Below are 13,049 nucleotides of genomic sequence, written 5' to 3'. Positions count from 1 at the left end.
ACCTTGATCTCCCCTTCTGATGGAATTATTGCCAATTCCTGCTCTAGGACATGGTGGGCCAGGGTAGGTGAGTATATTCCTGGGGCAAGCAGGTAAAGGTATACTGTTGCCCTTCCCAAGTGAAAGCAAATTGATTTTGATCACCCTCTTGGAACGGAACCATAAAGAACATGTCTTTCACATCAATAGTTGCTAAGATGGAGTGGGCCTGTTCTTGAATGGTTGCGATTAATTCGGCTATGTTAGGTACAGCTGCAGTCAGGGGGTCAGTGTTTGCATTCAGACACCGATAGTCAACAGTCAATCGCAATTTTCCATTGGGTTTGCATACCGGCCACACTGATGAATTATATGGGGAATGGGTAAACACCAGAATTCCTCGTTGTTTGAGATCCTCAGTCACTGGGGTTATGCCTTTCCTGGCCCCTAATGGCAATGGGTAGGGTTTCACATTGGTAATTTTGGAGAGGGGAAGGGTAGGTGCCGCTTGCAATAAGCGCACTTCCGCCCAGGGCGTCTTGACTGATTACCTGATCTGGGGAATGCCAAAAGACCATGAGTTTCCCTGAGTGTCATGCCACTGCCTGCCTTTTAACACATCTATACCTAAAAGATTCATCTGAAAAGATCCTATGGCCACCATGATGTTGACAGGGTTTTCCTCTCCTGGTACCCATAGCGTCACCAAAGTAACAGGCATTGACTGTGTTTTTCCCAGGACATTTAAGACAATTAAGTTCTTAGATGGAATCGAGACTCCACATTATTCTGCTTTGGTCCACATTAGCACAGTGATTTGTGACCCAGTATCAATTAAAAAAGTTACCGGCCTTCTCCTTGGTCCTACAGCAACTGTAATCAGTAAATCCCCTTTTATATTCAAAATGAGTTGTCTTAAAAACATTCATCCTCCGTTCCCCCCTCCACCTTCGGGGGACGGAGGGTCTAGTTTCCCACCACCTTCTTTTCCCTGGCCAACTCCTTCTCAAAGTCTGTCAAGGGTGGAGCATTAGGGGTTGGTCCAAAAGTGACTTTTCGCTCTGACCATTCCTGCATGATTTTTTCTAATTTTGGGGTTGGGAATCTGTCCATCAAGTCCCAGGAAATGCCTTTCTGAAGCCCTAGATGCCATAGTCCCTGTCGAGTTAGGGGCTTCCCTCTTCTTCGGTTATTGCCTCGGAGCAGCCCCGAATCTTGGCCCATCATAAGTGATGGTTGCTGCCCATTAACTTGCTCTGCCGCCCATATAACCCTAGTTTCGGTTCTTTGGGACGATCCACCAATGGGGCCATATTTTCTCCCAAAATTAATCAATTCCTGGGCTACCTCTCCCCATGTCCATACTTTCCTCCCCATCCGCCAATGATCAGGGGTCACTATCCCCTCCAGAGCTGCCATCATCCTTTCTGCATTGGGGATGTTTTAAATCTTCCCTTGTAATTGAATGCCAATGGGTTTCAGGGGGTCAGGAAGTCCTCATATCAGGGAAGACATCCTCTCTGGGTCCACAAGCATCATCATCGGGGAGCCCTGGTTAGGCTTGAGCTCCTGATCATACATCATCTGGAGACAGGCTGCCTTCTGCACACTTTCCACTAACTGATCCACTGTACCTGTTATGGCGAGGGGATCACGCCTCTCCAAGGGGTTCAGCCCTCCAACCCAGTACGCAGCTCTCTAAGTTAACGACCACGGGGCCTGGCGATTACCAGTAGTTAGAAACACACCTGGACCCCAATATCCTTCCGCTTCCTTCTCTGACAACAAGATTCCATCCCCCCCTGACAGAGACACTCTCCACACATACTCTGTCTCTGATTCCTTCGCAGTCCTTGCAAAATCTTTTCTCAACTTTGCTAATTCAGTTGCTGTAAATAGGACTGCTTTGGTGACAACCTGAGGATGGTTGTTATCATCCTCATAGATATACTCTGTTTTAACCAGCAGGTACACATGGGCGGGGCTTTCTACAGTTTCCTTTGCCTTCTGCAAATCTCTTTGGGGATAGATTTGCTGTATCCCTCTCTCTGAAAGCTTCATCTCTACCTCTGCCTGTGTATCCACCTCCCTCAAAAGTTGATTCCTCAGTTCCTCCTTTAATATCACATTTTGGTTCCTTTCCTCTTCCAGCAACTGTGTATTTTCTTTCAACTGTTCCTGCAGGGTCTTTATTACCATTTGCAGGGAGTCAATTACAGTATCATCTTGACAAAGCCTCTGCTTTCTATCCTCCACCGCTGCTGCCAGGCTTGCTCCCAATACTGCACAAATTATAGCTTTTCCTTTCTCCCTCCTAACCTTGGCTTCCTTCTGCAACACCCTTATCCTGTCCACTACACTCTGTGGTTGAAATCAGTGGGTTTTCACCCAATCTTGCCCCTGGAGTGAGGGACGAGACTGATGTGCCTCCAAAAGGTCATATAATTTATCTAACACTTCGACTGGTGAGGGGACATAATCACAAGTATCGGCTGCCTTCCGGGCAGCCATTCTTTTTTTTTTTTTTTTTTTTAACACAAAGGAGCTATCATCCTGAGAGGGCCACACATTAAAATCCAAATTTCCCCTTTTGTCTCCCAGGAGGCCACAGCTCTTAACCTAACACAAAAAATAACAGAAAGGGGCTATCATCCTGAGAGGGCCACACATTGATATCCAAGTTGCCCCTTTTCTCTCTCAGGAGGTCGCACATTAATCTAACACACAAAAATAACACAAAGGGGTCATCGTCCAGAGAGGGCCACACATTAATATCCAAATTTCCCCTTTTCTCTCTGAGGAGGACACACCTTAATTAACACACACAAAAACCCCCAATATTACTATCCACTCTTCCTCCTATTCACTCTTAGGAGGTCGCACCTTCATTAGATGTTTTCTGTTCCCTGAGAACCCTGTTCATGTATAAAGCAGGGAAGCGGTCCTCTCAGGGAGGCAGCACGTAAATTCCAAGCACAACATGAACCCACCCCCTGATGTTCCTGAGAGGTCCCACTTAACACAGCGAGGCAATACAGCACTCTCATCTCTAGGGATCCTGTCCGTGACACCAGTTTAATGTCCCCATCCAATGTCGGGGGAGGTTTCAATATGATCCCAAGAACGAGAGTAAGACACAAACGAGGTCAAATGACATATACCCAAAACAGGATTTTAGCATTAAAGAAGTGAAGAGGGTAAGCGATAGGACAAAATGGAAGGAAAAGACAGAAATAAAGCAAGGATGCAGGATAGGGCTGCAAGAACAGTCACCACCATGGATGGATCCAGTGGTGTCCCGTTGGTCCTCAGTCTTCAGTTCTTTGGTGGTGGGTGCACACAGATCTGGCTTCAATGGTAGATGCACACTGAGCAAAATTTTCTGCTGCCTTTTTAAGTTCATCATATCCGCTGATTAGCATATATGCTCGCCTTTAGTTGTGTTTTTTTTTTTTTTTTTTCCTCTGGTCCCACAGGTTTTGTTGCATCTGGCTTCAGGGCAGGAATTTTTGCCTCTTGTCAGTTCCTTAGCAAGGCATGCATGGGGTCTGGCCTACACAATAGAGCCACAAATGGCTACAGGGTGGGGCTAGCTCAGCACACCTCTGCCCCTCTGAGGCTTGTCTAAAGAGTCTGGACAATGCAATCGCAAAGAAGTAGGGGGGTGCATCCTTCAATACACTCCCGCTTCTCTGGGTGACATTCCCCAGACCAATTCACAGGCCACAGCAGCTTCTCTTGGAGGTTTGCACAGACACAAGCAAGCTTTGAGACAGTCATATGACATTTCATTCTCTCACAACCACCTCTTGGCTCAACATGGTTGTCAGGACGTCAGGACTGCATGGTGGTAACATAGTAAAGAAGAAGAAGAAAAAGAAAAGAAAGAGAGAGAGGGAGGGGGTGGAGAGTGAGAAAAGAAAGAAAGGAAACAACAGTGATCAAACAATTTACAAAAAATTAAATTGTTCAAACTAAATTAATTTAGGGATATCCACGTTGGATGGGACATCATGCATATTGTGTGCGTTCCAAACAGACATCGAACGTGTTAAGCGATTCATCATTCTCCAGTTTATGACATACAATAATGCTGACCAAAGTGATCAAAACCAATATCAAGAGAACCATGATTTGGTGACACAACCTGTTCAGGATGCCTACAGCAGTAGGTGAGCACCCAAAAAGAATGTCTCACCATTTATGTCCTGCATCTTTTTGCACTCTTTCCAAAACTCGGTTTATTTCTTTCACATTGTGATGAACAGTTATTAAGGTTTTCTGTTGGTTTTTCCTAATGTTTTCAAAAATCTCAATCGAATGCTTGTGTTGTAGCAATTGCTTAAACCAAAGTGAGGGATTGTAATTAAGGCTCAAGATCTTTGTCTAGATACTGAACAAAATATTTTGAGCTTCAATCACATTGCCTTCATAGATCTATCCTTGTTATTCTCATAAAATGCAAGATTCCAGATTGACAGTTTGCCATTTTTCATCCACTTTTTGGGCCCACACTCTGTACTCAAAGGGATATAGTTCTGTTATGGTTCAACCCTAATGCAATGACAGGATAAATGGAGTATATGGTGGCCTTATATATGGTAAGCACAAAGCTTGTAGCTGTGTTTGTGATGGAGTCGTAGGTAAAGTTTACCAGATTCCACCAGGATTGGAGTTTTTTCTCAAAATCAGTGGCGCTGTGCCAAATTATTTTCTTAATTTCAGTGGGGAGAGTGCCTTCTTCACCTTCTCTTGAGGCGACTACTGACTGCATCCACAGTTGAGCCTGGATACAACTGAGAGCCAAAGAAAGGTTATTTTGGATCACACCAAATGCGTCTGCAATCAGTTCGTGGTCCTTTACATTTACCTCTTCCCATTTTGGTAATATATTTAACAACAGCCACTGGTTAGTCTCCACAGTCAATAAAGAAGATCACAAAGGCTGTTGTAAGTTAGCTAAATCGCTAATTGAGGTAGCCAATTTGTTCATTATTACCTCTGAATCATTACTATTTAAAATTCCCAATCCTGTGCCCAAAACACCGGTTAGGTCTCTCCGTGTTTGTCTTGTGTGAGTTCATTTTTGCAGTCGGGTTGTCCATCCCTTGTAAGAAGTCTTTAGGAAAGGTGAGCAAGCAGGCTGAATTTCTTAAACATTGTTTTGCATCAGCAATCCAACTTGTTTGAGAGACCATGCCAGGTTAAACAACATTTGTTGTTGGCCCATATTTCTGATTACGTATGGCCCAATTCCAAAGATTTTTGGGCTAAGCACAACAATTGGTTGGGCAGTAGGTATTACAACATCTATTTTGAGTTCTTCCCAGTATTTAGTATTATTTTTGCCACACATAACTTTATGGAAGTACTGCACAGCACTTAAATTTAGCCAACAATCTAGGTTTTGATTTTTACACAACAAAATAAGGCCATGTGGTCCAGTTCCGTAACTGTTTGTGGGTTCAGCGAGGGATTGGGTGATCAATCTGCATTTTATTGTGATGTCGTCCCCTTGTAGCACTGTAAAAGAAGGTATAACTTTATCTTTGTTAGCTAGCGTGAAGAGGGTGTCTATGCCAATGTGTGTGATTACTGCAACAAACACCACCGGAGGCATAGTTCTAGCATTATTTTGAATTTAAATGTTAGGCCTGATAGACCTCCAGCTGGTGGATTAGGTCACCAATCGCACACCACATAGACTGGCTTAGTCAAAACAAAGTTATACCAACAATCCCCTTGTTCCTTAATACATTATTTGGTCATTTCAACATTGTTGGTACCTGGGTCTAGGGTATAATTACCAACATTCTTTTGACAGCAACACACGATGAGAAAATCCTGCTTGTTACATTTCCATTCTGTAGTAGGAGAGAGTTCTGCAGTGATGTTGGAATTTGGATCCAAAAGATTTCCAGAGATGGTAATTGAGGAGGCTTTCTCATGAAGAGAACCTTCCACTTTTCTGCATCTCACCTGATTTTTTTCTCCAATCGTTCCAGTCAGGAGACAGACCCAATCTTTTCTGTCCCATTGCCATACAAGTGGGTGGTACACTTCAGTATCATGCGTTACTACAGTGGCTAAGTTTGGGAGACAGTCTTTGGGATAGTGTCCTATAGTGCTAGTATTTTTAATGGTAGCTTGGGATCATGGCCATTCTGTATTCTTTTGGTTACAGGTCCCGCTCAGATGAGGGAGACAAGTAACTCAGATTCGCAAATCCCCAATAGAGCGGACAACAAGTCTCCAAGTCCAAACATTTATTAACTACCCACAATGTACTAATTGAACACACAAAAATTGGCTAAGTATATAGCAAGTTGTGGCAAGCAATACAATATGCCTTGCATTTCTTAATAGGAAAGGGAAAATGGGGAGAGAGAGGGAACGGGGAAATACAGATCACCAGTCTGGGTTTCTGCGCTGATTCCGCCAGCGAGGGTTCCAGGAGGCATCCGTCTTTTTCGCTTGTATCCATCTTCTTCGCTTCACTGCACTCTCCAGGACACCCCCCCTTTCTCCCCCACCCCCCCACCCCCTTGATTTATACCCACTTTCCTTGGGTCCGTCCCCTAGGTCAACCCACATGCCTACGTATCCCATGTACGGGGAGGGGTAAGGTGTTTCATGGGATGATGTAATTAGCATGATCATGTTAGCCTTCGTTAGCATATTGAGGGTGTTAACTTTAATATGCATTTTGTGGATAATGAAGCAAAGGTCATTCACCGGACAGATGGCCCTTGAAATTTGGCCAGGTGCACCAGAGCAGAGCCGTCCTGTCTTCACAGGGCTCCCTCCTCCAGCTGCATCTTGTGTTATTCGGGCAGCCTTATCAGCTTCGACCTCCACAGAATGCACCCTGTGACTCATAGTTTTGTCTTGCGAGTGTTTGAGGGATTTCTTCAATCAGCCTCAACTTTTGCTTTCTCAGGCTGTTTTTCTTAGTTTCTTGCAGGCCTGGTTTCTCATCTCTCACAGTTAGTGGAAGATGCAGAAAAGTACTACCAATCCAATTAAATGATTCATGATTCATGTTATTCTTGGTGTCCCTTGGAGTTCTTCTGCAACAATAAAACAACAGAACTTGTCTCTCTGAGGGAAAATTAAATCCAGACAGAAAATTAGAATGACGGAATTATCCAGTGAGTATTTATCCGATGCTCCTTTCCTATGGCATCGAAAGCTACCCATGTATATGCATTCAGTGGGGTTTTTAGAACCAGTGGTACACTTCCCACGGTGGGAAGTTCTACCAAAATGGATTGTCCTGGGAAGTGAGCTGGATTCCTAGAATTATCTGGTCCCTTTAATGAGGGACCTAGTGAGGGAGCCTTTGGGCAAAATGCCACTGCCTTTTTTGGGGCATCCATTTACCCCCCATCTGTCATTTACACCTTTGACAGCTTCTCATAGGTGGACATCCCCATTTCCCGCCCGTGGTTTCAAAAGTTCTTTCAATAGACCATTTGTTCTTTGTATAATGCCATTAGCCTGTGGATAGTATGGAGTGCAAAAGACCCATTTAATCCCCTCACTTTGTGCCCAATTTTGTACAATTCTGGCGGTGAAGTGGGAGCCGTTATCAGATTGTATTTCTTGTGGTTTTGGAAAAGTTCCAAACCATTCTTGCAGTGCTTCCACAGTGGTTTTTTCCCATAGCTTTGTTGAAAGCTTTGACTTGGACTAGTCCTGATGTCAGGGGCCGATATAATCTACCTGCCAATCATCCCACAAGCCTTTACCCTCTCTTAAATGCAGAGGGTCATCCTCTAAGGGGTGTCTTTCAAGCCATGTACAGCATTGTTCGCAGGCTGATATGCAGGTTTTACACATTTCCCTAGTGACAGGCCAGCCTCAGGCAAGGGCTTCACAATACACATTACGTTTTACATGCAACCATTCTAACAAACACTCCCAATCTTCTGCAATCTGGTCCTTTTGTACAGGAGTTAGTCTTGCTAACTCATCAGCTTTGTTATTCCATTTCCCTGCTGAGCCCCCATCTACTTGATGAGAAGCTACCCATCCCACAGCAAAGTTCCCTTGGCTAGCAATGCTTAAGATTTCTTGCCACTTGTCACAGAATCACAGAATCACAGAATCACCTAGTTTGGAAAGGACCTTGAAGATCATCTAGTCCAACCGATAACCTAGCACTGACAGATCCCAATTACACCATATCACTAAGTGCTATGTCAACCCGCCTCTTGAACACCTCCAGGGATGGGGACTCCACCACTGCCCTGGGCAGCCCATTCCAACGCCTAACAACCCGTTCTGTGAAGAAATACTTCCTAATATCTAGCCTAAACCTTCCCTGGTGCAACTTGAGGCCATTGCCTCTTGTCCTATTGCTTGTTACTTGGTTAAAGAGACTCATCCCCAGCTCTCTGCAACCTCCTTTCAGGTAGTTGTAGAGGGCGATGAGGTCTTCCCTCAGCCTCCTCTCCTCCAGACTAAACAACCCCACTTCCCTCGGCCGCTCCTCGTACGACATGTGCTCCAGACCCTTCACCAGCTTCGTTGCCCTTCTCTAGACATGGTCAAGTAATTCAATGTCCTTTTTGTAGTGAGGGGTCCAAAACTGAACACAGTAATCGAGGTGCAGCCTCACCAATGCCAAGTACAGGGGTAAGATCTCTTCCCTGTCCCTGCTGGCCACACTATTTCTGATACAAGCCAGGATGCCATTGGCTTTCTTGGCCACCTGGGCACACTTCTGGCTCATGTTCAGCTAGCTGTCAATCAACACCCCCAGGTCCCTCTCTGACTGGCAGCTCTCCAGCCACTCCTCCCCAAGCCTGTAGTGCTGCTGGGGGTTGTTGTGGCCTAAGTGCAGCACCCGGCATTTGGCCTTATTGAAACTCCTACAGCTGGCCTTAGCCCATCGCTCCAGCCTGTCCAGGTCTCTCTGCAGAGCCTCCCTACCCTCGAGCAGATCAACACTCCCACCCAACTTGGTGTCATCTGCAAACTCACTGAGGGTGCACTCAATCCCCTTGTCTAGATCATCAAAAAGATGTTAAACAGGAGTGGCCCCATAACCGAGCCCTGGGGGGACACCACTTGTGACCAGCCTCCAACTGGATTTAACTCATTCACCACAACTCCTCGGGCGTGGCTATCCAGCCAGTTTTTTACCCAGTGAAGCGTGCGATCATTCAAGCTTCAAGCAGCCAGTTTCGCCAGGAGAATGCTGTGGGAAATGGTGTCAAAGGCCTTACTGAAGTCAAGGTAAACTACATCCACAGCCTTTCCCTCATCCAATAAGCAGGTCGCCCTGTTGTAGAAGGAGATCAGGTTTGTCAAGCAGGACCTGCCTTTCATAAACCCATGCTGACTTGGCCTGGTCATCTGGTTGTCCCACACGTGTTGTGTGATGGTACTCAGGATGAACTGCTCCATCAGCTTCCCAGGCACCGACGTCAAGCTGACAGGACTGTAATTTCCCAGATCATTCTTCCAACCCTTCCTATAGATGGGTGTCACATTGGCCAGTTTCCAATCTGTTGGGACCTCCCTGGTCAGCCAAGACTGCTGGTAAATGATGGAAAGCAGTTTGGCAAGCACCCCAGCCAGCTCCTTCAGCACCCTTGGGTGTATCCCTTTTGCCTTTGTCCTTTTGCCACACTGGAATTCTGTTAACATCTCATTCATTTTGCTCCCAGAAAGGAAACCATTCAGTACATCCTTTAAAAAACTGCGTAGGAATCAGTGTAAATGTGGACAGGGGAGGTGGTTTGTGCTTTACGCTGGAAAACGCTCCATACTACAAATAATTCTCCTTCCTGGGCACTCTCTTCTCCCTCTGTTATTATCTGTTCATCGGTAGTAATGTGGAGAGCTACTGCCCAGTATTTCCACGCTTTCCCTTTTCGCTTTGCAGAAGCGTCGGTAAACCAATCATTCACTGACTGATCATGGGAAAAAGGAGGGGCCACCTGAATGAGTGAGATAGCTTTGTCCTGGCTGCCGTCCAGGCTCTCTGTTTCTTGGATAGCTAATTTTTTAAAGCTCCTTCAGTCACTGAGAAAAGGTTACAATAGTGTTCAATCTGGGCATATGATTTTCATACCAAGGCTCTCTGGGCCACCCCATCAGGAGGGACACGATTGGTTGCTGACGTGTAATTGTTTCCACTTCTATGAGAGCCAGGGTAACCACAAACAAACCTTTCTCCCATGCAGTATATCTGTACTTGACATCCTTAAAGCTGTGGGAGTAAAATCGTACAGGGCAGGTTGGACACTCAGGGTCATGTTGCCAAATATGTACTGACAATCCAGTTCTGGCAAACCCCCATTCTACCCGAAAAGGATCTGTAGTGTGGATAGGACCAAGAGCCTGGTGACCTGTTGCTTCAAAAATTAACAGTCGCATTGCTTCTTCCTGAGAAGCAGTCCATTCCCATTTGGGCCTTTTTCTCAGCAAATCATAAAGAGGTCTGGCAATGATAGAAAAGTCCGGGATGTGTTTTCTCCAGAACACCAATAACCCTAAAGCGTGCTGCAAATCCTTTTTTGATTCAGGCATTTTAATCTGATCTAGGGAAGTGAGGGTGTCCAGTGGGATACATGTCATTCCCCCTTTCCACCAAATTCCAAAAAACTTTATTTCTTGTGAGGGCTTTTGGGCTTTTTCTGGGGGAATTTGCAAACCCAAATTCTCCAAATGAGAGATTATATTCTGTTGGACTGCCCCCACCTCCTCTTCTTTATCTCCCCCCACGACAATATCCACAATGTACTGATAGACAGCTATGCCTTCGGCTTTCAGTATTTTCTCCTGCTCTTGAGCTAAAGCATGATGAGCTAATGTAGGGGAATGTTTGTATCCCTCTGGCAAGGTAAATTGTTCTCCCTCCCACATAAAAGCAAAACAATCTCTGTCTTCTGGTTGCAAAAGTATAATGAAAAACACATCTTTAACATCTATGGTTGCCATAATTGGATGAGCTTTCTCTTGAATTGTTATTACCAGTTTGACCATATTAGGGACTGCAGCAGTTAGAGGGTCTGTGTTAGCATTCAGCCTCCAAAAATCTACTGTGAGCCTCCACTTCCCGTTAGGTTTTCTCACTGGTCACACCAGAGAGCTAAAAGGAGAATGAGTATTTATCACCACTCCTTGCTCCTGCATTTCCTGCATAACTGGCGTGATGCCTTTCTTTGCTTCCAGGGGGAGGGGATATTGTTTAACATTAGTTACTTTGCTAAATGGCAGAAGGGGTGCAGTTTGAAGTAGCCTGATACTCAGCTGCGATGTCCCGAAAGTCCACAGCAATCCTTCTGAATCCTCCTGCCCCCTTCCTTTAAGGGCATCCATTCCTAACACGTTAGTTGGAATGTCCCCAGCTACCATGCTAATAGTGACCATGCTTTCCTCTCCCAGCAACGTCAGCTTTACTGGAGAAACATTCATAACCTCTGTCGTCCCTGAAGCATTCAGGACACAAAGGCTTCGTTTAGAGGGAATCACTCCACACCTCTGTGCATCTTCCTCAGTCAGGGCAGAGATCCGTGCGCAGTATCAATTAAAAAGGTTATGAGTGCACGCTTAGCACCTGCAATAGCTGTAATCAATAAGTCTCCTCTACTAGTTTTAGTGAGCTGTCAGATATAAATCCATCCTCCATTCCCCCGCCCACCACTAGGAAGTGGAGGTTCCAGTTTCCCTGCCCACTTTTCCCCGTCGACTGTGTTCTCCACGGGGCGGGGCGGGGTGGGGGGGGGTGAGGTGGAAGGGGGGCATGGGCATGACAGGAAAGATTTCTCTATTCTTCTGTAAGTGCTGTGCATGTTGTTTCGGACCATATCACTTTAACACCAACTTGTTCAGCTTACTGGTAAACTATCCATTATATCCCTGGGAACTCATTTTTTAATTCCTAAAGCCCACCACTGTTGTCAAGTCATGGGCTGTCCTCCCCACCCTGTTTTAGGACAGGAGTAGTAAGCAACAGTGGCGTGGTCAGTGGGAGCAGCTACAGTTTTACTAGCAAAAAGGAGTAGATCTTTAGCTCCTACTTGATGGATTCCTCTCGATTTCTCCTCCAGAGTTTTCAGAGGACCATGTTTTCTACTATAATCCACCAGTTCCTGTGCTTCTTCTCCCCACGTCCACCCCTTTTTATGATTTGAGTGGGAAGGAGTTGAGCTATGATTAAAAGGTGAATCTGTTAAGCATTAATTTTATATCTCTTGCTTTCCAGAAAACTCTCCAGCTTTTCTGCAGGGCCTAGTGGTGCAATGGTCCTTTGGAGATCAATCCCCATAGATTTAAGTGACTCTGGGAGTCCCTTTATCAAAAAAGTCATGATTTCTGGATCTACCGGCAGCATCGTTGGAGACTTGCATCCGAGAACTAACTTCCCTTCACGTATCATTTGCAGGGAGGCTGCTTTGTGTCCACTTTCTAACAACTGATCAATTGTGCCAGTGATTGCCAGGGGATCCCCTCTGTTCAAAGGGTTCAACCCTTCGGCCCAACAAGCAGCCCGCTAGGTTAGGGACCATGGGACATGTCTATCCCCTGTTGTTAAAAAGACGCCATGACCCCAGTAACAACTTGCTTCTTTTTCACTTAATTGAATTTGGTCCCCCCCGGTTAAGGATACACACCACACATACTCTGTTTTGGATTCTTTAGGAAGGTGCCCATATTCTCTTTTCACTTTGGTCAATTCATTGGGAGTATATGGTATCTCTTTAGTTGTAATATGAGGGTCATTATCCTCATCATTTATATAAGCATATTCTGCTTTAATCAAAGGTCTCACTCGGGGGGTTTCTCTGAAGCGTTTCCTCACTTCCTTTAGTTCCTTTTGGTGATACATCGGGCTTATTTGCCAAATACTTATTTCCCTCATCTTCATTTCTACCTCACCCAGCGATTCGTCAGTCTTTGAATATTCCTCTCTTAAGGCATCTTTTAACAGGTGATTTTCTTCCTCTATCTCCTCTTTTTCCTCTATCTGTTGTTTTAACAAGCAAATTGCTTCCTTTTTCTCATCTAACTGCTCTTCTTTCTTTGCTAACTGCTATTCCAGGTTGGAGATTGTT

At 45.2% G+C, this 13,049-nt stretch overlaps 2 pseudogenes; both read right to left on the bottom strand.

Moving 5' to 3' along the window:
• Nucleotides 1-945: 945 nt before the first annotated feature.
• Nucleotides 946-2,490, bottom strand: LOC141918810 (uncharacterized; annotated as a pseudogene).
• Nucleotides 2,491-11,070: 8,580 nt separating this feature from the next.
• Nucleotides 11,071-12,823, bottom strand: LOC141918809 (uncharacterized; annotated as a pseudogene).
• Between the last annotated feature and the right edge of the window lie 226 nt (nt 12,824-13,049).

This window comes from Strix aluco, chromosome Z (assembly GCF_031877795.1).
Source record: "Strix aluco isolate bStrAlu1 chromosome Z, bStrAlu1.hap1, whole genome shotgun sequence".
Classification (NCBI taxonomy): domain Eukaryota; kingdom Metazoa; phylum Chordata; class Aves; order Strigiformes; family Strigidae; genus Strix; species Strix aluco.
This window is presented reverse-complemented; position numbering and strand designations above follow the sequence as displayed.